This window comes from Triticum aestivum, chromosome 1D (assembly GCF_018294505.1).
Source record: "Triticum aestivum cultivar Chinese Spring chromosome 1D, IWGSC CS RefSeq v2.1, whole genome shotgun sequence".
NCBI classification, from domain to species: domain Eukaryota; kingdom Viridiplantae; phylum Streptophyta; class Magnoliopsida; order Poales; family Poaceae; genus Triticum; species Triticum aestivum.
Genome location: NC_057796.1, coordinates 427588308 through 427613556, shown reverse-complemented (window position 1 = coordinate 427613556; position 25249 = coordinate 427588308).

Genomic DNA, 25249 nt, shown 5'->3' with positions numbered 1-25249 from the left:
AACTATCTTCGGTACATCAAAACACATAAACTCATAATACCGATCGCCACCGAACGTTAAGCGTGCGGACCCTACGGGTTCGAGAACTATGTAGACATGACCGAGACACATCTCCGGTCAATAACCAATAGCGGAACCTGGATGCTCATATTGGTCCCTACATATTCTACGAAGATCTTTATCGGTCAAACCGCATAACAACATACGTTGTTCCCTTTGTCATCGGTGTGTTACTTGGCCGAGATTCGATCGTCGGTATCTCAATACCTAGCTCAATCTTGTTACCGGCAAGTCTCTTTACTCGTTCCGTAATGCATCATCCCGCAACTAACTCATTAGTTGCATTGCTTGCAAGGCTTATAGTGATGTCCATTACCGAGAGGGCCCAGAGATACCTCTCCGACAATCGGAGTGACAAATCCTAATCTTGATCTATGCCAACTCAACAAGTACCATCGAAGACACCTGTAGAGAACCTTTATAATCACCCAGTTACGTTGTGATGTTTGGTAGCACACAAAGTGTTTCTCCGGTAATCGGGAGTTGCATAATCTCATAGTGATAAGAACATGTATAAGTCATGAAGAAAGCAATAGCAGTAAACTAAAACGATCAAGTGCTAAGCTAACGGAATGGGTCAAGTCAATCACATCATTCTCCTAATGATGTGATCCCGTTTATCAAATGACAACTCATGTCTATGGTTACGAAACTTAACCATCTTTGATCAACGAGCTAGTCAAATAGAGGCATACTAGTGACACTCTGTTTGTCTATGTATTCACACATGTATTACGTTTCCGGTTAATACAATTCCAGCATGAATAATAAACATTTATCATGAAATAAGGAAATAAATAATAACTTTATTATTGCCTCTAGGGCATATTCCCTTCAGTCTCCCACTTGCACTAGAGTCAATAATCTAGATTACACAGTAATGATTCTAACACCCATGGAGCCTTGGTGCTGATCATGTTTTGCTCGTGAGAGAGGCTTAGTCAACGGGTCTGCAACATTCAGATCCGTATGTATCTTGCAAATCTCTATCTCTCCCACCTGGACTTGATCGCGGATGGAATTGAAGCGTCTCTTGATGTGTTTGGTTCTCTTGTGAAATCTGGATTGCTTTGCCAAGGCAATTGCACCAGTATTGTCACAAAAGATTTTCATTGGACCCGATGCACTAGGTATGACACCTAGATCGGATATGAACTCCTTCATCCAGACTCCTTCATTTGTTGCTTCCGAAGCAGCTATGTACTCCGCTTCACACGTAGATCCTGCCATGATGCTTTGTTTAGAACTGCTCCAACTGACAGCTCCACCGTTCAATATAAACACGTATCCGGTTTGCAATTTAGAATCGTCCGGATCAGTGTCAAAGCTTGCATCGACGTAACCATTTACGACGAGTGTCGAGGATATACCCCGCGGCGTAACCCGGCCGGAAGTATAACCCGGCCGGACTTGGCGCTTCATCATAACCCGCCAGAGGACTGGCGATTCATGGGTCTGGCGGTTCACTGGTCTAACGATTTACGAGCCTGGCGACTCACGAATGGCCCCGATGACAGGTCAGATAAAGGACTAGGCCCAAGGCCCAGCAGGCCGGTTCATGTTATGGTGGGCCAGTTTAAGAGGAAAGCATAAGGAGTATTCCCTTACAAAGAAAGCAAGAGTAGGACTCCACTTGTAATAGAGTAATTCTAATCCAACTACGACTAGTCATGTAAACCGCCCCTTCAACATATATAAGGAGGGGCAGGGCTCCCCAAAGAGGGACAAGCAAGAAGAAAGAATCTGAGGGCTAGACATAACTGGGAGAGCCGGTTTACGGCGACTCCCTCGTGATGATAATAAGACCTAGCCACAAACAACATGTAGGGTTGTTACCGGATGATGTTTCCCGGGGCCGAAGCTGTCTAAATCCTTGTCTTCTGTTGCGTCTCTCGATTCCGATCAACCCCTCTCAAAGCTACTACATAGATGCGCTGGCCTCATGACTAAATCCTCACACTAGGACATCTACCGTGACAAATCCACGACAGTTGGCGCCTACCGTGGGGCCTGCGTACGGTGGTGTTGAGTTCTTGGAGGGATCTCTCCCAGGGATCAAGAAGTTCGTAATTTCCGGATGAAGAGACACCCGAGGAGGATCCGCGTCAGCTTTGTGTTCATTGGTCCAGCTTTACGATCTGTGAAATTTAATTTCAAAAAAGTTAGGGCAACGTCGATGCGCCACTACAAGTCGCCGAGATTAACAGAGTCACAAGTCGCTGCGATTAATAGGAAAATCCATCGGGCACTACCTTGGTCAGCTAAAAGCTATGTCTGAGATCGGTTTGTACGAGGATTGTCGTGAGGTGGATCCGTAAAGCGCCTGCTCAAAAATTGCCGCTAGAAACCTGATTGGAGGAATCAAAAAGATCAATGGATATGAGGTACAAATCGCCGAGACCAACAGGGACCCGGTGTGGTCACTGTTCCTCGCTCAGAATTGCAGATCGTATAAAGAAATCAAGTGGACGTACAGCTGCGTTGGAATCTGTTCCTCTCATTACACGGTGGCTGTGTACAGCATGGAAAAGTACTGGGACCAAGTCGGACTGTGCCAACAGTTAAAAAACGAAAAGTCTAACGCCCACACGTGTGGGCGTCTGGCAACTCGCCCACACGCATGGATTCTCGTCCAACCAATTCTGCATGAATCTTGGCATGTTCTAGCAGTTTTTGTGTGCCACGTAAGACTAAGCTGGTGTGTGGGCATTCATCCGGTCGCCCACACGTCCTTTTTTCACCACACGGGGGGCTGGTGTGTGGGCGTTTAGCAATTCGCCCACACACTAGTTTCACGCATGCAGAGGGGGCTGGTGTGTGGGTGTTTATCACTTCGCCCACACGCCCGTCTCCTAGCCCACACCCAAAGCTGGCAGTTGTCATGTGTTTCTGCAGGTACATGGCAACTGCCCTAGCTTTGCTTGTAAGCAGATGGCAACTCTTTTTTACCCGAGTTGCCATGTGTTTTTGCATGGTACATGACAACTGCCGTGGCGTGCACGTAAGCAGATGGCAACTTTTTCTTTTACATGGCAACTGCCCTAGCGTGCTTGTGACCACATGGCAACTCTCTCTTTTACCCGAACATGTTTTTTGCCATGCCTTTTTGTAGTGCTACATAGCAACTGCCTAGTGTTTAGTGGGTGGCAACTCCTAAAGTTTTGAAATCATGGCAACTGCAGTAGATCAGACCATACATGGCAACTGCAGTTGAGCAACCATGGCAACTGTAGTTGTCCGACATGGCAACCGAAGTTCAGCGACATGGCAACTGCAGTTAAACGAACATGGACGAGGGTCTGGACCATGGCAACTGCGGGACGCGCGGTGACTGTCACGCGGGCGTGCGGCACCACGAGGTACGAGGCCAGACGTACGGGGCGTGTGGGCGTTATCTATTTTGCCCACAGGCACGCGTGTGAGAGAGATCGGGAGGGGAAAAAAGAGGTGTATGGGCATTATTATTTTTGCCCACACGTGGGTGTGTGGGTTGTTCCTCTTATACACCACACAAAATGTGTGGGCAGCCCCCCTAACGCCCACACGTGTGGCACTTATCAACGTCAAAAAAACCCATGATTCGGAGGTAGATTCCATCTTCGAGCCGCCGTTGCTCCGCCGGTCGTCCGTCCCTGCGGCTGGCTTCAACCGCCATCACCGAGCTACCGCTGGGGCCAAAACCGGCCTGCCTCCACCACCTCGCCTGCCAAGCCGTCGAGTTGTTGTTGCTTCGCCGGTCGTCCGCACCTGTGGCTGGTTTCAGCCGCCACTGCCGAGTCGCCGCCGGTGCTAGACCGGCCTGCCTCCGCCTCACTAGCTTGGGCAGGTCACCTCCGCAACAGCCGCCCGTCTGAAGCCACCATGGCCTCGCTCTTGCTTCGCCGGCTCGCCTTCACTGCCTCGAGCGGCCCCTTGCTCGGCCTCGTTGAGCCGCCGACCGCCGTCGTCACTTCTACAGCCGCACTATGAGTCGTCGCCACAGTCTCGAGCCGGTTCTGAGTCGTGCCACTCCGGGCCGTCTCTACGCCCGCGCTTCCAAGCGGTCTCCGCTTCCAAGACGTCGCGGCCTTAAGTCGTCGTTCCTTCACTGCCTCACGTCCATGAGGGACGTGCTACGAACGTCAAAGGAGATGGGTACAAAAGTACTATATGCTACCTACATGAGATCTAAAGCTTGATGCTCCCCACGAGATGGCCATTAAATCGGAGTACAAGTACAGATGCTTTAGTTTAAGTCTGATGCTATATATCATCATCAAACGCCAGATGCCAGCGATTTGAAGTTCGTCTGGATTTTTTCCATCAGATGAGGGGACACTTGGATACCTTGCGCCTGAATACACTACTACAGGGAAGGTAATTACAAAAGTTGACACTTATGCATATGGCGTCATGGAGATGATTACTGGAAGAAAAGTATTGCTGGAGAAAAAAGGTCAACATGACCCGGAGGATCTCTTCTGAGCCGCGCCTGGTGCTGCGCTTTAAGCCGCCATCTCTGCGACCCTGTGACCCTACTTCACTGCCCTGAGCCAAAGAGGGGTTCTGTTGACTTGCCAAACAAAAAACAATCTGGTGTTATTTTTCTAAACTCTTACTTGATACAATTATATATCATCAAAAGATTTTTTCGAGGTATGCTATTATGCACACAGGTCAATTAACTCATGGCCAAAGTATGATCCGGTCTTCGCGTGCTGTCATTGGAGGTCGCGTCTACATCCGCACTACGTCAAATTGCTCATTGGACGTGCGCAAGACGCCGCCCCTGCGGCCCGGACTACTTCGACTCGCCGGGACCGTGCCTGCAATTGCCTCGTGTGACCACGCTGGCTTACAACACCGTGGCCGGCTCATCTGTCTACTCCTGCGGCCAACTCAGCCATGATTGATTTCAGCGTCACCGTCGTGATCATCAACTCCGCGTCGGATAATTTCCGGCCTAACATATCGGGTGATATCCATTTAAGGTCTATTTTATTAGCACATATTGTTTTTGTCAAGGAACAATTACTCTGGCTTGTGATATTTTTGAGGCAGGACAATTGTTCACTACATCAACATGATATGGTTGACTCGCCCGTCCGCACGGCTTACCGCGCCTGCGATTGACTCGCCCGTCCGCGCCGGCTTACAACGTCGCGGCCGATTCATCTCTTCAAGCCGCCTCTGATGCTTACGATCGTCTTTGCTGTCCGTCTCTCACGGCCTGGTCGAACCAGAGACATTGCACTGGCCAGACCATTCAAGGACTTGGTTCTTCGGGGTTGGGGGGTCTTTGGACCCTGAAACAGGGAAGTGCGTTTGGACGAACGAGCAACTGCGAATACCTGTCACGAAGCTTCAAGAGTATATCGCTGCAGCGCAGCAAGGGACGTTCATTCCCGACAGAGAGAACGACGAGCTCATGCAGGCCCTCGGGAATCCTGAGCACCCCGGACGGTCGCGAGGCACGCCAGGCTCCGTTTCGTGGAAGGCTGGGTTTCCCGACACAGGCGGTTACAAAGGCCGGGAGAGGAAGAGGAAAGTGGAGTAGACCCAACTGCAGGCGCTGCACGCAAGGGTACAAGCGCTAGAGGAACGAGAAGCAGTTCATAGCAAGCGACCTGCCGAAGCTGCCCCCGAAGCTACCCCGCCATCTCAGCGGAGAAGCAGCGTGGCTTCCACCGAGCTGCTTCAGGAGCCTGCCTTCACGGCTCCTGCTAGCTACCCGTGGATTCTATCACGGAGTCTCAAGATTGCCACCTTATGACGCAATGGCAGAACTTCAGTCAAGGCCGTATTCGGCTCTGTTGCACCTCCTAAACCCGGCGCAACTTTTCACTGCTGTCCGATTCCAGAAGGATATGCTGCTGTGATGGTGGACGAAATAACGGAGGGATTTGAGGAGCTCGAGCTTGACCAACCTACCGGTGAAGGGGAGACTCGGTTGGGTTTTGCTCTGAAGACTCCATGTCTATGGCGGAAGGAGCTCATCAACCTTCTGAACTGGACACCTCCGCCTCCTCCTCCTCCTCCGGCGAGTCAGGGAACTCCTCCTCCTCCGCCTTCTCCTCCTCCGGTGAGTGATCAGGGCACTCTGCCTCCTTCTCCGGCGCGTGGCGGCACTCCGCCTCCTTCTCCGCTTGCACCGGCGCGTCCGAGCAGCCAGCCTCCTTCTCTGCCTCGTCGGCAAGGGCGTAAGAGAGCCGCCGCTACTCCGGCTGCTCCAGCGCGTCGTAGTCCTTCTTCTCCGCCTCGTAAGAAAGAAAAGAAGAGAGCCGCAGCCGCTCTGTCTGCTCCGGCGTCTCGCGGTACAACCAGAGGCCGGAGGCAATACAGATTCAGTCCATCTCTCAAGCCTCTTGAGAAGTTACCATACGAGATGACCGAGAAGGAAAACGCGGAGATCTTTCAAGCCCAAGTGAGGGACTTCTTTGAAACGCAAAGAGCTAAGAAACATCCACCTCCGGAGGAGAAGATAGATCCGGTGAAAGCAAAGCGCACTATCGATGCCCTAAAGAAACCACCACCGTCTCCGCCGAAAACCAACGATGGGCGCATTATTGAAAGGACATATATCGAAGCAGAGAGGTCGGGAAGTACTTGCAGTGATCAAAGGTTAGCAGAACGAAGAAGTGGGAAAATTCCCTAGCTCGACGAACAAGCGTACCAATCGTGCCCCCCGCTCAAGGTGTCTAGCGATATCTTCGCTAATCATCCGGGGATCTTGCCCGGTACCAATCATGCAGATTAGATGCACGACGACGATGCACATTTTGATATAATGGAGGTGGATGCATTCAAATACCAGTACGGGAAGCCTCTCGTCAAAGATAGAAGTACTCTAACAACGATGATGCGAAGATTCCATGATTGGTACATGAAAACCTGCAGAGAGTCTGGGAAGGATACTTTGACGCTGAGAGTTAAAGAGGAGCACGACCTCGTTGGAATTGATCTGTTGTCTATTTCATTTGAGGAGTTCTTCCAATTTTTCAATAAAAAGGCTCTCGATAAATTAACGGTCACTTGCTACTTTCTGTAAGTACTACTTCTATCATTAAGTCTCTATATATAGCTCAGATCTTTCATTGCATGTATATATAATTATCCTCACTATATTATGCAGATTGAAGATCGTCGAATGCAAAAAACCAGAAATCTATGATATTGGGTTCATTAACACAAATCTCATAAACGAATTTACGGTTAAATTTCATGCCAAAGAAACCGGGGCCAACTTGCTACGATCGTTGGTAATAAATCAAAACAAAGATAAATACTCTTTCCTTACAACTTCAAGTGAGTGTTACTGTCTTGTGCATATTCGGTTTCCCTTATTACTCGAGGTTATAGTAATGTAATTGATGAGTTATGCATGCGTGCGCAGGTTCCACTATACTCTCCTAGAGATTAAGCTTGAGCATGGACTAGTAACCGTCTTAGACTCGAGACGAAAAGATCCCGAGGACTATGCGGACATGACTAAAATGCTCGAGAAGTACCAATCGATCATTAACGCACCATATCGGCAACTTTGTTCATTTCCTGATATCAAGTAATTGTTTTCTTTGTCTCGCAAGGTTTGGAAAGTATTCACCGCACAAGCTCCGGGACTGCCGAGGGAGCTGCGATTGACATACCTGAAAGGAAGTACTACTAGCTAGCTAGTTCCGCACATCTCACGTTGATTCTAGCTACTTTCATCAATGCCATTTATAATGCTTCATTATCAGTTTGATTGACCTCTATTTCTCGTAAAGTGCTTGTGGCAGGAACCCGGGAATAATTACTGTGGATACTACGTTTGCGAGTTCATCTACAACGCGACGGCCAAGAATAAGCGGGGCTACTCTAAAAAACAATATGAAGTGCGTAAGCAATAATATTCACAATTTCATTTTATTATCATCATTTATGTTGAGTTTCATTCATATATATGTATTGACCCCCTTCTTCAAATTAGATGTGGCAGATGCGGGATGAACTCCTACCACAAGATCGCATGAAAGCAATTCAAGAGGAATTGGCGGGATTCTTTCTTGACCACGTCATCAATAAAGCCGGAGAATACCATGTGGAACTTGAGTTCAAATGCTAGGGGATTGTAAGAGATCTTACATTGTGTGTGTGTGTCTATATATATATATATATATATATATATATATATATATATATATATATATATATATATATATATACATATATATATATATACATATATATATATACATATATATATATATATATACATATATATATATATATATATATAACTATTCGTCACCCTGGGTGAGGAATAGTTATTCTTCACCCCCCTCTCTTTTACCATGAATGCACCGTAATTTTACGTTTCGTAAATTTTATCTTATTTTTGACGTAAAAATAGACCGTAAGAAAATATATAATCGCCGTAAAATATATTTTATGTTATGTAAAATTACAAACGTAAAAATACAGTGTAAACTATACATAAACTGTAATTTTTCTTGTCTTATGACCTATATTTTTATTTTCTTGTGCCAAATTTTACGTACTGAATCAATATGAATGTAAATATTTGAATTCCAAATGTAATTTGAATATGAAGTGATCGTAAGATTACCTCGGGTGAATAATAACTTATTCTGCACCCTGGGTGATGAATAGTATCACTATGGGTCGCGCTATTCGTCACCCTGGGTGAGGAATAGTTATTCTTCACCCCCTCTCTATTTTGACATCAATGCACCATATTTTTACGTTTTGTAAATTTTGTCTTATTTCATACATAAAAAAAGAACGTAAGAAAATATGTACTCGCCGTAAAAAATATTTTATGTTACATAAAATTACAAATGTAAAAACATATTGTAAAACATACATAAAATGTGATTTTTCTGATCTTATAACTTTTTTTAGACCAAATTTTACATATTGAATTAATGTGCATGTAACTATTTATATTCTAAACGTAATTTATTTAGGAAGCGATCGTAAGATTACCTCGGATGAAGAATAACTTATTCTGCATCCTGGGTGATGAATAGTAACACTATATATATATATATATATATATATATATATATATATATATATATATATATATATATATATATATATATATATATATATATATATAGTCAGTAGCGTTGGATAGATATACGAAAACTTGTTGTTCGACCAATCTCTTGGAGAAGGAGAGGTCGATCACTTCTCTCTGTATATGTTCATGACGATCTTCTGTACATAATGGTTTCCTTCATTTTCTTACTAGCTAGCGTGTCGAGTCCTCTCTATACATATAGTACGTAGCGTCGACCAAGCACGGAGATAAGAGAGGACACTTCTCTCTATTATTAGCTAGCTAACACAATATATGAAACCCCTAAATTAGCCCTACAAAACCCCCGAAAACCCCCAACCCCTCCCCCCCTTCAGAAAAAAAAACAAAAACCCTAGCCCCTGAACTGCTGACGCGTGGACGCTTATTAGTCCCGGTTGGTGCTACCAACCGGGACAAAAGGCCCCCCTGCCTGGGCAAGCCGCAGCGCCCACGTGGAGCTCCATCTATCCCGGTTGGTATAAGAACCGGGACTAAAGGTGTTGGGCTTTGGTACCGACCCGGAACCGGGACAAACGGGCCTTACACACCGGGACAAATGGGTCTTTTTCTACTAGTGTTTGTCCTCATCAACCCCTTACAGAAAAAGGAGAATCATTCGGCTGTCGTGACTTGTGCGAGGGTTTTGGTTATCAAATACTTGTTACAGAATAACTGTACCCACACACCCTCCCCCTCCACGGAAAGCTTATAAAGCCATTTACTGAGCAGACCTGTTCTTTCCTTCAATGTTTTCAATACCTAAACCCCCTCGGTCCTTCGGTCTACAATTTATATCCCACCTTGGCTAGTCTATACGTTGATTTATTGTCATCTTTGCCAGAAAAATCATGATCGATTGAAGTCCAGCCTTTTTGTACCTCCCATGGGTATTTCAAAGAAGGACAATAGAAACATCGGCATACTTGTAAGCACATGATTTATTAGATTTAACCGACCCCCATAAGACATAAGCTTGCCCTTCAGCAACTACGCTTCTTCTCAAATTGATCTTTGATGCACTTCCATTCCTTGTTATTAATTTACGATGATGGATTGGGATTCCCAGGTAGCTAATCGGCAGAGAACCCAACTCGGTGACAACTATCTATAATTTTCCTATTCTTCCTTGTCGCGCCCAAAATGGAAAAGTTCACTCATTAATTTTCAAACCAGAAAATTGTACAGAAAGGCATAAAATCAGTTTCATGTTTCTCGTTTTTGCCATATCATGTTTCATAAAATAATTGTATCATCCACGTACTATAGTATGGGCACCCCACCCTCTACTAGATGTGGAATGAGCCCACATACCTGTCCATCCTCTTTGGCTCGACCAATGAGAACCACCAACATGTCAGTAACGGTATTCATCAGGATAGGAGACATTGGATCCCCCTGTCTCAATACTTTTTGCATTTGGAAATAATGACTTGTGTCATCATTAACCTTGATCCCTACGGCACCTGCTTGTATAAAGGATTCGACCTGTTTCCTCCAAGCCGCATCAAAACCCTTCATATGCCAAGCCTGTTGCAAAAATGGTCACTTAGATTTATTGTATGCCTTCTTGAAGTCCACTTTGAAGACAACTCCATCCAAATTCTTTGAGTCAATTTCATGTAAGGTTTCATGCAGAATGACCACACCCTCCACAATATGTCGTCCCAACATGAAATCCTTCTGAGTCGGCTGCACCACAGAATATGCAATCTGTGTGAGGCAATTAGTACCAACTTTGGTAAAAATCTTAAAGCTCACAATAAGCAGGCATATCCGTCTGAACTGCACAATACAAACCGCCTCCTCCTTCTTTGGCAACAACGTAACAGTTCCAAAGTTAAGTTTAAACAGTTGTAGCTGGCCATTAAACAAATCATGGAACATGGACATTAGGTCCCCTTGAATGATATCCCAACACTCCTTATAAAATTCTGCTGGAAAATCATCCGGGTGAGGTGCCTTATTATTCTTCATTTGAGAAATTGATTCGAACACTTCCTTTTCTGACAAAGGGACAGACAAAACCTCATTCTCGTCGGTCCCCAGTTGAGGTAAATCCCCAACCCTATTCTCGTGGAGTGAAACAAAATTCGCCACTGGCGCCCCAAAGAGCTTTTTATAGAAATTTGAGATATACAATTTTAGGTCCCTACAATTGTACCCTCATCCTGTTCAAGTTGGATCATTTTCTTTTTTCTGTGTTTTTCATTCGTAATCATATGGGAAAGTTGGGTATTATTATCCTCTTGAACCACTTGTCAAACTTTAGCTCTGAATGCCCATTTTAACTGTTCTTCTCTGAGAAGCTTTGCTAACTTCTCTTTGGCCTCTCGCTTGGCAAAACTTTCAACCGTGTCGAGCATACTGGCCTCAGCTTTTAAATCTAGCTCGTTTATGAGATTAAGAAGCTTTTCTTTTTCCCGTTTGTAAATGCCACTCACATTTTTTGCCCAGCCCCGCAAGAACTGTCGCAAGTGTTTAATTTTACATTGCCATCTTTCAATGTTGAATTCTCCTCTATTCTCTTTAGCCCACTTCCTGGCTATCAAGTCGAGGCAATGCAATGACCTAGTAAGCAAGTTTATTATTACCTCATTATTTGATCCCTGAAATAAGCAAATTCGCATTTCATATGCAACAAATCGGCATTATTTCTTCATCCAGGTAGTGAGGCAGAAGAGAGATCAGGGAGCGAAGGGGAGCGTATCGTGGAGGTGAGATGCTCATTTGCTGAAACGGGCTTCGTATATGGAAGGGCCCAATAAACCATAGTGAGCCGATTTTTCTACAGGAGTAGCTTCCATTGCCAGATTCACCGAAGACAATCCCGACCGAATCCTGCGAGATCTTACCACGTGCCAGATTGCGATGATGAAAAGAACGGACCAGGTTTTTCACGTTCCTCCAACCTGTCTGCGTGATCGACCGGCTGGCGGACTGACGTGGTGATGTCTCATCAAGTCAGCATTCTAGCGTCGCAGGTGTAGGCTCGTGCCTACGCCTCAGCCGGATCATCGCTCATCGCCACTGAAAATGCCGTTCACGTCCGATTTGATGTTTCCTCTGTCTACTAGGGGAATATTTCGTAGGAGTAGAAAAGTGGGTGCCTCGCGGCCCGTCGCGTCTGTGCTGTCCGTGTCTCGCCACGGATCTACGCATGCAAATTCGCCGGCCGGCAAAAGCTTGCGCGGTGCGGCCATGCCGCCATGCACGGCCAGCGCCGGCGCGTGTTTTCTGGCGCTTGTCGCGACGCCCTTTGCTCCGTTATTCCAAACTCCAAAGCAAAGCACACAAACGGCTTTGCAATCAGCAGCGTACAACGGCGTGCGTGCCGTGCGCGCATGTTCGTGGGAGCCAGCGGCCTGAGCTTTAACGAGATCGAAGCGGGATGGATGGTTACCTCTCGCGTGAAGACGCGCGATCGAGGTCGATCTGTCGCTAGGGGACATCTGCAGCAGCGCATTTTCGTTAGCGATATACTTATCAGCGGGCCGTGAAGATTGGTGCGGCCATGCGTGGCCCGCTGCTGCCGCGAGCGAACGTACGTCGCCCACCGGCGCCGGCCGGCCGGCCGGCAGTGAGGACGTGGAGAGGCGACGGGGGCGGGCACTTTTGCAGTGTGTTCTTGCCCCGAAGGACATCGAAACGAGCGCGTCCAACACAAGGACAAAGGCTGCCTAGGTCGGCTGTTGCTTCAAGGCTGCAATTCACATGTAATATTATGTTATGTTATGTCAAGTTAATCGCCAAACTCTTTATGCATATGAAATTCATCTGTGTAGGCCCAAGCAACATATCACAGTATATGCAAACAGCAAAATAAACCAGGAACTTGAAAAACGATGTATACAAATACTGTGTTGTGTTGAGTAGTAGTTAAGCAAATTTTCATACAAAGAAATGTGATAGATTAATCATGATAAGTATCCATGTCGATTGCTAATACTAGTAGTCCAAACATACGCAGCCACGGTGAAGGAGAATCCAGCAGTCGAGATTCAGAGGGCCACTATGTCTTACTTCGTGGTCAGCTCGGTCACGTAACCCGGCGGGAGAGGTGGACGGCGGAGAAGAAGGATACATGTTCTTTTTTACTAATTGACCCCTTAAGAAATTTAATTCCTTCGTCGACCCCTCAAAAATATTATTTCGGAATCTGGCCCAAGATAGATGCCAATTTATTTGGCGTTTTTAATACACGTAATAACGCCTAATTACGTGTCAAAAGTCAATGACACCAAATCCGTGTTGGAAGTCAACCCTAGAATGAATACCACCAATTTATTTGGCGTCATTGGCTTTTGACACATCATATTGACTTCCGCGGATTTGACGGCGCCAAATAATCATGTGTATTAAAACACCATAGAAATTGACGTCTATCTCGCAGGTCCGATTCTGAAATAAGATATTTCTTTTGGGTCAATGAAGTGATTTAGTTTCTTGAGGGGTCATTTAGTAAAAATAATATGAGGAACACACATGTATGCGTCTTCTTCGCAAGCTATTAGTGGTGCATGACACAATCAACCTTATATATTGGTCCAATACACCTTTCATAATCGGGGCGAGAGTAAACTTTCCACACACCCTTATCATGCATGAATGGATCATTATGGGCCTCTAGGATTTTTTTAGGAACTATTGGAGTCAGTAAAATGGGCTAAAAGCCCAATGACTCCAACATATTGTATGTTTTGTAATAGATTATATTTTGTGTATGTGTATATGTGTTCCAAACGGTTCTATCACACAAAGTATAGAGCATGCATGGGGTGGTCAATTGTTTAACAGACCGAAAAACATATGTGAAAATGAAAATAATCAATGAACAAAGCAAATAACTAAGAATTAATGGAGTGAGGAAAGTTTGACAAGGGCATAAGTATCGTAAATTCACGCACGGGGTGTGGGTGTGTGTGTGGGGGGGGGGGGTGCTTTAGGTATTAGTACTATGGCTTTCAACCTAAATGGTTTCATCAAAAGCCGCTTGGCAGGGACTCACCCCAAAAACACTTCGGCCTCGCAGGAGCACCAGCCACCTTCTTGGGAGCCATGAACGCCACTCTCAAACAAACATGCTTGATTTCATGTTGAGCCGACTCCAGTCCAACGTCAATCCTCGGGCACCGACACCTCATTCATAGAACTATTTATTTGATATTTATATCAACGATCGACAAACATCTACAACAATATTCGTTAAATATATACGATCAAGGGTTACAATTGTTAAAGGATGATTACTTGGGTGTGAATAAATATAAATACACTGGTGTATCCAAGAGTATAAATTGTGGATGGGTGGGGGTTTTATGGGTTTTATTTTATGTCTACAAGTGACTCAACTTGTATTGATAGGTTTGTCCAAGAGGCTATGTCGCAGACTCCTTATTATAACTAACTAACCAAAGTTCCGCTAGCTACAAAATAGATTTCATTTTAGTGCACTCATAGACACTAAAATCGTACGATTACATATGGTTTATTCATATTTATTGCACATTTATGTAGTTTACATAGGCACAATAAAAGATGTGTATGCGCACGTACAAATCCATGGAGGTGCGGGTTCGGTGGAATTCCATACATGCACGACATGTATCGCTCGACAACCCGAATCAACATACACGTCAGTTGGTGGGCCAGCCCAGGAGCAAGAAAAATTAAGATCGATTAATTCCTTGTAATAACTAGGGACCTACTTGTCTTAGGCTGCTCTATATATATAGCTATCATTCATCAGTTTTAGATGCGGGCTTTTTGTTTAGACATTGTTTAGCTTTGCTATAATTTGCATCTGCGAGACATGTAGGTACCACCTTGTTCAAATCCTCTATGAAGAACCCCCACATATCTGGTGCTTACTATATAATTGCAGTTCACATTACATTATCATACTTCTTGTCGGTTCTTTGGTTGTCTGCAAGAACTCGTAGCTCGTAGTTCAGGTTGATCTTGCGTCCAATAATAAATAGTCATCGGAGATTAGTTTAGCGATAGCCGAGGCGTGTGCACATTCCAAAATCTAACTTTGATCATAATTAAATCATCAATCTTTATTTGATCAGTCTAATTTATTGAAATTTGAAAGTTTCTTTCGAATACGAATCCAACTACATAATTTTTCTCACATATAACACATTTGATCATTCTAATTTATTCTCAAATTTGAATTTTAGGATGCGTACGCGTTGTATTCATTGCAATTGAGGGAGTACCAATCTTTTAATTTTGCCAATAAAATAGATTTTTGGAAAAACAGAGAAAAATGTTTATGAATTAAAACAATGCTCATAAATTTAAAACAAATCATGAATTTAGAGTTCACAATTTCCAAGAAAGCATCCTCCTATTTAAAAATATCCATGCTTCTACAAAATGTTTATCAATAGTTAAAATTATCATGAATCTTTACATTATTAACAAGTTTAAAACAGACTGAAAAAATATTTTAAAACACGAATTAAAATAATGTCCGCTATTTATGAATTTAAAAGTATCTTTGTTTTTTTAAATAAGCCTGAATATTAAAATAAATCATGGATTTATAAAATTAGTAGTGAATTAAAAAAACATGAATTTAAAATAATGTTCACAGACTTCGAAAAATATTCATGAAATCTAAAGATTGTTCATGAATTTAAAAAAACTTAACAGGTCTTTAAATTCTCATTAATTTTGGATAATAAATACTTTACTCGGGAAATATGTTCTCCTATTTAATTTAAATAGAAAAGGGAAACAAAAATGAAAACATGAAAGAAATAAAAACTGATAAAATGGAACTAAAAATAGTACCCTTTGTGCCACTGAAGCTAACAACAACTGTCCATTACTATCTAAGGATGCGCGGCTTTTTCGGAACAAAGAACTCGAAATCACTAATTAAGGAGTACTCGTTGCAAAGAACACGCCACCTTCTCAGGTCACAACAAGTGGCGCACATGCAGCGCGCCACTTGTCGCAACCTGGGAGTTTTCCCTTTTTTCGTAGATCCGTTTATTCAAAACGTTTTATCTCTTAAACCGTGCGTCCAAATCTCAAACCGTTTTCACCATTGGATTCCTCGCGTCGAGATCTTCAAAACTAGATCCCATGTTAATAGGTTTTGACAAACTTTTTTTCATGAAAAAATCCTGACGAAAAAAACCGGACGAAAAAACCAAACCGCAGCACGGTTTTTTTCCCTTTCTGAAAGAGGCACGCCCGTGCCTCTCGCGAAATCACAACCGTGCCTCTCGTGGAAGCAAAACCGCGACTCTCGTGGAAGAAAAAAAACAGAGAACACGTTTTTTCCCTTTCCGAAAGAGGCACGCCCGTGCCTCTTGCGAAAGCACAACCATGCCTCTCGCGGAAGAAAAACCTTGACTTTTCGCGAAAGAAAAAAAAATAGAAAACGCGTTTTTTTTTGTTTTCGAAAGGCACGGCCGTGACTTTCGCTAAAGCACAACCGTGCCTCTCGCGGAAGAAAAGCTGTGACTTTTTGCGAAAGAAAAAAAACGCGTTTTTCGCGGAAAAAAAAAATTCGAAAATTTTGGTTTGGTCGAAAAGCTAAGGAAGACCGGGAAAAAACCAAAACGTCAAAAAACCGTTTAAAAAGCCGAAAACACGTGCGGAAAAATAAAAAAAATAAAATCTGGAGGGAGCGTCCAGAGCGCGATACGTGGCGAATAGCTGAGAGCGCGCCAAGTGGCGCTGATTGTTGCGAGGCTTCCGAAGGAGCGCTCTTTAACTAGTTGCTCCCCAAAAAACTGGGTGCGCCTATGTCTCGCGTTCAGCGGGTCGAGCTTCCGACTCGGTGAAGCGACTCCCAGTGCGTGCGAGCATATGGGGCGGGAGGACACTGCCTAATTTTTTTCCTGTTTTTAATTCGTTTTTTATTCCATTTTTTATTTTTATTTACACTTCCAAATATTCTAAAAATATATATTACAAAAATATACTTCCATAATATTCCAAAAAATGTTAATCATGCATTTGAAATTTGTTAAATGTGTATAGAAAAAATGTGACCATGCATTTAATATTAATCAAGCATTTAAAAATGTTGAACAATTATTTTCAAAAATGTTAAAGAAGCATTTGGAAAATATTAAACGTATATAGAAAAAATTTTGACCCTGCATTAAAAAACTAATGAATTGTATTTGTCATTGTATACAAAATATGAATCAAGCATTTGAAAAAATGTTGAACAAGTCTTTCAAAATGTGTATACAAAAAACGTTGATCGTGAATTAAAAAATGTTAATCTTGCATTTGAAAAATGGTTATAAAGCATTTGAAAAAAGTTAAATGTGCACAGAAAAAGTGTTGAACATGTATTAGAAATATAAAATCAAGCATTTGAAAAAAGTTAAATGTGCATCGGAAAAATGTTGATCTTGTGTACAAAAAATATTAATCTTGTATTTGAAAATGTTAATGAAGCATTTGGAAAAATGTTAAATGTAGATAGAAAAAATATTGACTATGAAATAATAAAATGAGAATTTTTCTGTTATGTATATAGATACATTAATCATGCAGTTGAAAAAATGTTTAACACTATTTGAAAAATGTTTATCAAGCACTGTAAAATGTAAAATGTGTATTTAAAAAATGTTGACCATGTATTCAAATAAGTGTTCAAAACATGTATTTAAGAAAAATGTAGATCGTGTATTTGAAAATCAGTCTGTATCAAAAAAATGTTTCATGTGTACACTAAAAATGTATATTGTGTACTGAGAAAACATACGGGAGACAAAAGGAAAATCAAGAAAACCAAAAGAAAAGAAAAGTAAGAAACAAAGTAACCCAAATAAACAAATAAACAAAGAAAATGCTTCAATATAAAAAAGAAAACCGAAGTATAATCAAGAAAACTAATGGAAAAAACATAGAAAATCGCAGTGTATTGAAGGAAAAAAAGAAAACCGATGAAGAAATAAAGAAAATCAAAGAAAAAGCAAAAGGAAATGAAAAAGGAAAAAATGAAAGAAAAAACCAAAGCAGAGAAAACACGAGCAATGTAATGAGTGGACTAAGGAATTTTCTCGATTATGGAGGTGAAAAGGAGTTCGTCGTAAAGGGTTACGTCGACACGAACTTTGACACTAATCCGGATGACTCTGAGTAGTAAACCGGATTCGTATAGTAGAGCAATTATTTGAAATGGCTCCAAATAGCGCGTGGTAGCATCCACAAGATGACATAGATATTCGTAAAGCACACACGGATCTGAAAGGTTCAGACCCGTTGACTAATAACCTCTCTCACAAGCATAACATGATCAAACCAGAACACATTGAGTTAATCACATAGTGATATGAACTAGATTGTTGACTCTAGTGAACTCTTCGGATGTTGGTCACATGGTGATGTGACCTATGAGTGTTAATCACATGGCGATGTGGACTAGATTATTGACTCTAGTGCAAGTGGGAGACTGTTGGAAATATGCCCTAGAGGCAATAATAAATAGGTTATTATTATATTTCCTTGTTCATGATAATCGTTTATTATTCATGCTAGAATTTGTTGATAGGAAACTCAGATACATGTGTGGATACATAGACAACACCATGTCCCTAGTAAGCCTCTAGTTGACTAGCTTGTTGATCAATAGATGGTTATGGTTTCCTGACCATGGACATTGGATGTCGTTGATAACGGGATCACATCATTAGGAGAATGATGTGATGGACGAGACCCAATCCTAAGCCTAGCACAAGATCGTGTAGTTCGTTTGCTCAGAGTTTTCTAATGTCAAGTATCAGTTCCTTAGACCATGAGATTGTGCAACTCCCGGATACCGTAGGAATGCTTTGGGTGTACCAAACGTCACAACGTAACTAGGTGGCTATAAAGGTGCACTACAGGTATCTCCGAAAGTGTCTGTTGGGTTGGCACGAATCGAGACTGGGATTTGTCACTCCGTGTAAACGGAGAGGTATCTCTGGGCCCACTCGGTAGGACATCATCATAATGTGCACAATGTGACCAAGGAGTTGATCACGGGATGATGTGAGTTACGGAACGAGTAAAGAGACTTGCCGGTAACGAGATTGAACAAGGTATAGGGATACCGACGATCAAATCTCGGGCAAGTAACATACCGGTAGACAAAGGGAATTGTATACGGGATTGATTGAATCCCCGACATCGTGGTTCATCCGATAAGATCATCGTGGAACATGTGGGAGCCAACATGGGTATCCAGATCCCGCTGTTGGTTATTGACCGGAGAACGTCTCGGTCATGTCTGCATGGTTCCCGAACCCGTAGGGTCTACACACTTAAGGTTCGATGACGCTAGGGTTATAGGGAAAGTATGTACGTGGTTGCCGAATGTTGTTCGGAGTCCCGGATGAGATCCCGGACGTCACGAGGAGTTCCGGAATGGTCCGGAGGTAAAGATTTATATATGGGAAGTCCTGTTTTGGTCACCGGAAAAGTTTCGGGTGATATCGGTAATGTACCGGGACCACCGGGAGGGTCCCGGGGGTCCACCAAGTGGGGCCACCAGCCCCAGAAGGCTGCGTGGGCCAAGTGTGGGAGGGGACCAGCCCCAGGTGGGCTGGTGCGCCCCCCCACCAAGGCCCAAGCGCATGGGAGAGTGGGAGGGGGCAAACCCTAGGTCCAGATGGGCCTTGAGGCCCACCCTAGTGGCGCCCCCCCCCCTCTCCTCCCCTTGGCCGCCCCCCTTGGATGGGATCTAGGGCTGGCCGCCTCCTCTTGGGGTGGGAACCCTAGAGGGGGCGCAGCCCCCTCCCCCCTATATATAGTTGAGGTTTGGGCTGCCCAAGACACATGAGAACGTCTCTCTTTCGGCGCAGCCCTACCCCTCTCCCTCCTCCTCCTCTCCCGCGGTGCTTGGCGAAGCCCTGCGGGATTTCCACGCTCCTCCACCACCACCACGCCGTCGTGCTGCTGCTGGATGGAGTCTTCCCCAACCTCTCCCTCTCTCCTTGCTGGATCAAGGCGTGGGAGACGTCACCGGGCTGCACGTGTGTTGAACGCGGAGGCACCGTTCTTCGGTGCTTAGATCGGAATCAACCGCGATCTGAATCGCTACGAGTACGACTCCTTCATCCGCGTTCTTGCAACGCTTCCGCATCGCGATCTACAAGGGTATGTAGATCCACTCCCCTTCCCCTCGTTGCTAGAGTACTCCATAGATTGATCTTGGTGATGCGTAGAAAATTTTGAATTTCTGCTACGTTCCCCATCAGTGGCATCATGAGCTAGGTCTATGCGTAGTTTCTATGCACGAGTAGAACACAAAGTAGTTGTGGGCGTCGATTTTGTCAATTCTTCTTGCCGCTACTAGTCTTATCTTGTTTCGGCGGCATTGTGGGATGAAGCGGCCCGGACCGACCTTACACGTACGCTTACGTGAGACAGGTTCCACCGACTGACATGCACTAGTTGCATAAGGTGGCTAGCGGGTGTCTGTCTCTCCCACTTTAGTCGGAACGGATTCGATGAAAAGGGTCCTTATGAAGGGTAAATAGAAATTGGCATATCACGTTGTGGTTTTACGTAGGTAAGAAACGTTCTTGCTAGAAACCTATACAAGCCACGTAAAAACTTGCAACAACAATTAGAGGACGTCTAACTTGTTTTTGCAGCATGTGCTATGTGATGTGATATGGCCAGAAGATGTGATGAATGATATATGTGATGTATGAGATTGATCATATTCTTGTAATAGGAATCATCATATTCTTGTAATAGGAATCACGACTTGCATGTCGATGAGTATGACAACCGGCAGGAGCCATAGGAGTTGTCTTTATTTTTTGTATGACCTGCGTGTCATTGAATAACGCCATGTAAATTACTTTACTTTATTGCTAAGCGCGTTAGCCATAGAAGTAGAAGTAATCGTTGGCGTGACAACTTCATGAAGACACAATGATGGAGATCATGATGATGGAGATCATGGTGTCATGCCGGTGACAAAGATGATCATGGTGCCCCGAAGATGGAGATCAAAGGAGCAAAATGATATTGGCCATATCATGTCACTATTTGATTGCATGTGATGTTTATCATGTTATGCATCTTATTTGCTTAGAACGACGGTAGCTTAAATAAGATGATCCCTCACTAAAATTTCAAGAGACGTGTTCCCCCTAACTGTGCACCGTTGCGAAGGTTCGTTGTTTCGAAGCACCACGTGATGATCGGGTGTGATAGATTCTAACGTTCGAATACAACGGGTGTTGACGAGCCTAGCATGTACAGACATGGCCTCGGAACACATGCGAAACACTTAGGTTGACTTGACGAGCCTAGCATGTACAGACATGGCCTCGGAACACAAGAGACCGAAAGGTCGAACATGAGTCGTATAGTAGATACGATCAACATGGAGATGTTCACCGATGATGACTAGTCCGTCTCACGTGATGATCGGACACGGCCTAGTTTGACTCGGATCATGTATCACTTAGATGACTAGAGGGATGTCTATCTGAGTGGGAGTTCATTAATCAGATGAACTTCATTATCATGAACATAGTCAAAAGGTCTTTGCAAATTATGTCATACGCTTTAGTTCTACTGTTTAAGATATGTTCCTAGAGAAAATTTAGTTGAAAGTTGGTAGTAGCAATTATGCGGACTGGGTCCGTAAACTGAGGATTGTCCTCATTGCTGCACGGAAGGCTTATGTCCTTAATGCACCCCTCGGTGTGCTGAACCTCAGCGTCGTCTGTAGATGTTGCGGAACATCTGACATACACGTTTTGATAACTACGTGATAGTTCAGTGCGTAATGCTAACGGTTTAGAATTGTGGCACCAAAGACGTTTGTGAAACGTCACAGAACATATGAGATGTTCCGAAGACTAAAATTGGGATTTCAGACTAGTGCCCACGTCAAGAGGTATGAGACCTCTGACAAGTTTCTTAAGCCTGCAAACTAAGGGAGAAAGGCTCAATCGTTGAGCATGTGCTCAGATTGTCTGAGTACCACAATCGCTTGAATCGAGTGGGAGTTAATCTCCCAGATGAGATAGTGATAGTTCTCCATAGTCACTGCCACCAAGCTAGTAGAGCTTCGTGATGAACTATAACATATCAGGGATAGTTATGATGATCCTTGAGCTATTCGCGATGTTTGACACCGCGAGAGTAGAAATCAAGAAGGAGCATCAATTGTTGATGGTTAGTAAAACCACTAGTTTAGAAGGGCAAGGGCAAAAGGGATACTTCATGAAACAGCAAGTCGTTTGCTGCTCTAGTGAAGAATCCCAAGGTTGAACCCAAACCCGAGACTAAGTGCTTCTGTAATGAGGGGAACGGTCACTGAAGCAGGACTACCCTAGATACTTGGTAGATGAGAAGGCAGGCAAGGTCGACAGAAGTATATTGGATATACATTATATGAATGTGTACTTTACTAGTACTCCTAGCAGCACCAGGGTATTGGATACCGGTTCGGTTGCTAAGTGTTAGTAACTCGAAATAAAAGCTGCGGAATAAATGGAGACTGGCTAAAGGTGAGATGACGATGTGTGTTGGAAGTGTTTCCAAGGTTGATGTGATCAAGCATCGCATGCTCCCTCTACTATCGAGATTTGGTGTTTGCGCTGAGCATGATTGGATTATGTTTATCGCAATACGGTTATTCATTTAAGGAGAATAATGGTTGCTCTGTTTATTTGAATAATACCTTCAATGGTCTTGCACCTAAAATGAATCTCGATCGTAGTGATACACATGTTCATGCCAAAAGATATAAGATAGTAATGATAGTACCACATACTTGTGGCACTGCCACTTGAGTCATATTGGTACAGAATGCATGAAGAAGCTCCATGTAGATGGATCCTTGGACTCACTCGTTTTTGAAAAGAATGAGACATGCGAACCATGTCTATTGGTATATATGCATGAAGAAACTCCATGCAGATGGACCGTTTGGACTCACTTGATTTTGAATCACTTGAGACATGCAAATCATACCACATGGGCAAGATGACTGAAAGGCCTCGTTTTCAGTAAGGTGTGACAAGAGAGCAACTTATTGGAAGTAATACATTTTGATGTATGCAGTCCAATGAGTGCTGACGCATGCAGTGGATATCGTTATGTTCTTACTTCACAGATGGTTTGAGTAGATGCTGAGAATATTTACTTGATGAAACACAAGTCTGAATTATTGAAAGGTTCAAGTAATTTCAGAGTGAAGTTGAAGATCGTCGTGACAAGAGGATAAAATGTCTATGATATGATCATAGAGATATCTGAGTTGCGAGTTTAGCACACAATTAAGACATTGTGGAAAGTGTTTCACAATTGATACCGCCTGGAACACCATAGTGTGATGGTGTGTCCGAACATCATAACTGCACCCTATTGGATATGGTGCATACCATGATGTCTCTTATCGAATTACCACTATCGTTTATGGGTTAGGCATTAGAGATAACCGCATTCACTTTAAAAGGGGCACCACGCAATTCCGTTGAGACGACACCGTTTAGAGAAACCTAAGTTGTCGTTTCTTAAAAGTTTGGGGCTGCGACGCTTATGTGGAAAAGTTTCAGGCTGATAAGCTCGAACCCAAAGCGGATAAATGCATCTTCATAGAATACCCAAAATAGTTGGGTGTACCTCCTATTTCAGATCTGGAAGCAAAAGTAATTGCTTCTAGAAACGAGTCCTTTCTCGAGGAAAAGTTTCTCTCAAAAGAATTGAGTGGGAGGATGGTGGAGACTTGATAAGGTTATTGAACCGTCACTTCAACTAGTGTGTAGCAGGGCACAGGAAGTTGTTCCTGTAGCACCTACACCAATTGAAGTGGAAGCTTATGATAGTGATCATGAAACTTCGGATCAAGTCACTACCAAACCTCGTAGGACGATGAGGATGCGTGCTACTTCAGAGTGGTACGTGATCCTGTCTGGGATATCATGTTGTTGGACAATACTGAACCTACGAGCTATGGAGAAGCGATGGTGGGCCCATATTCCGACAAATGGTTAGAAGCCATGAAATCCGAGATAAATAGATCTTTAAGAAGAAGACGGACGTGTACGGTAATGTTACCGTCCATGAAGCTCGACTTGTGGCAAAGAGTATTTCCACAAGTTCAAGGAGTTGACTACGATGAGATTTTCTCATCCGTAGCGATGCTTAAATCCGTCGGAATCATGTTAGCATGAGCTGCATTTATGAAATCTGGCAGATGGATGTCAAAACAAGTTTCCTTACCAGTTTTCGTAAGGAAAGGTTGTATGTGATACAATCAGAAAGGTTTTGTCAATCCTAAGGATGCTAATAGGTATGCTAGCTCCAGCGATCCTTCCATGGACTAGAGCAAGCATCTCGGAGTCAGAATATACGCTTTGATGGAGTGATCAAAGTTTTTGGGTTTATACAAAGTTTGTTAGAAACTTGTATTTACAATAAAGTGAGTGGGAGCGCTACAACATTTCTGACAAGTATATGTGGATGACATATTGTTGATCCGAAATGATGTAAAATTTCTGGAAAGCATAAAGGGTTGTTTGAAAGGAGTTTTTCAAAGGAAGACCTGGATAAAAGCTGCTTACATATTGGGCATCAAGATCTATAGAGATAGATCAAGACGCCCGATGATACTTTCAAAGAACACACACCTTGACATGATTTTGAAAGAGTTCAAAATAGATCAGTCAAAGAAGGAGTTCTTACCTGAGTTATAAGGTGTGAGATTGAGTAAGACTCAAAGCTTGACCACGGCAGAAGAGAGAAAGGACGAAGGTCGTCCCCTATGCTTTAGACGTAGGCTCTACAGTATGCTACGCTGTGTACCGCGCATGAAGTGTGCCTTGCCATGAGTTGGTCAAGGGGTACAATAGTGATCCGGGAATGGATCACATGACAGCGGTCGAACTTATCCTTAGTATCTAGTGGACTAGGAATTTTCTCGATTATGGAGGTGAAAAGGAGTTCGTCGTAAAGGGTTACGTCGACGCGAACTTTGACACTAATCCGGATGACTCTGAGTAGTAAACCGGATTCGTATAGTAGAGCAATTATTTGAAATGGCTCCAAATAGCGCGTGGTAGCATCCACAAGATGACATAGATATTCGTAAAGCACACACGGATCTGAAAGGTTCAGACCCGTTGACTAATA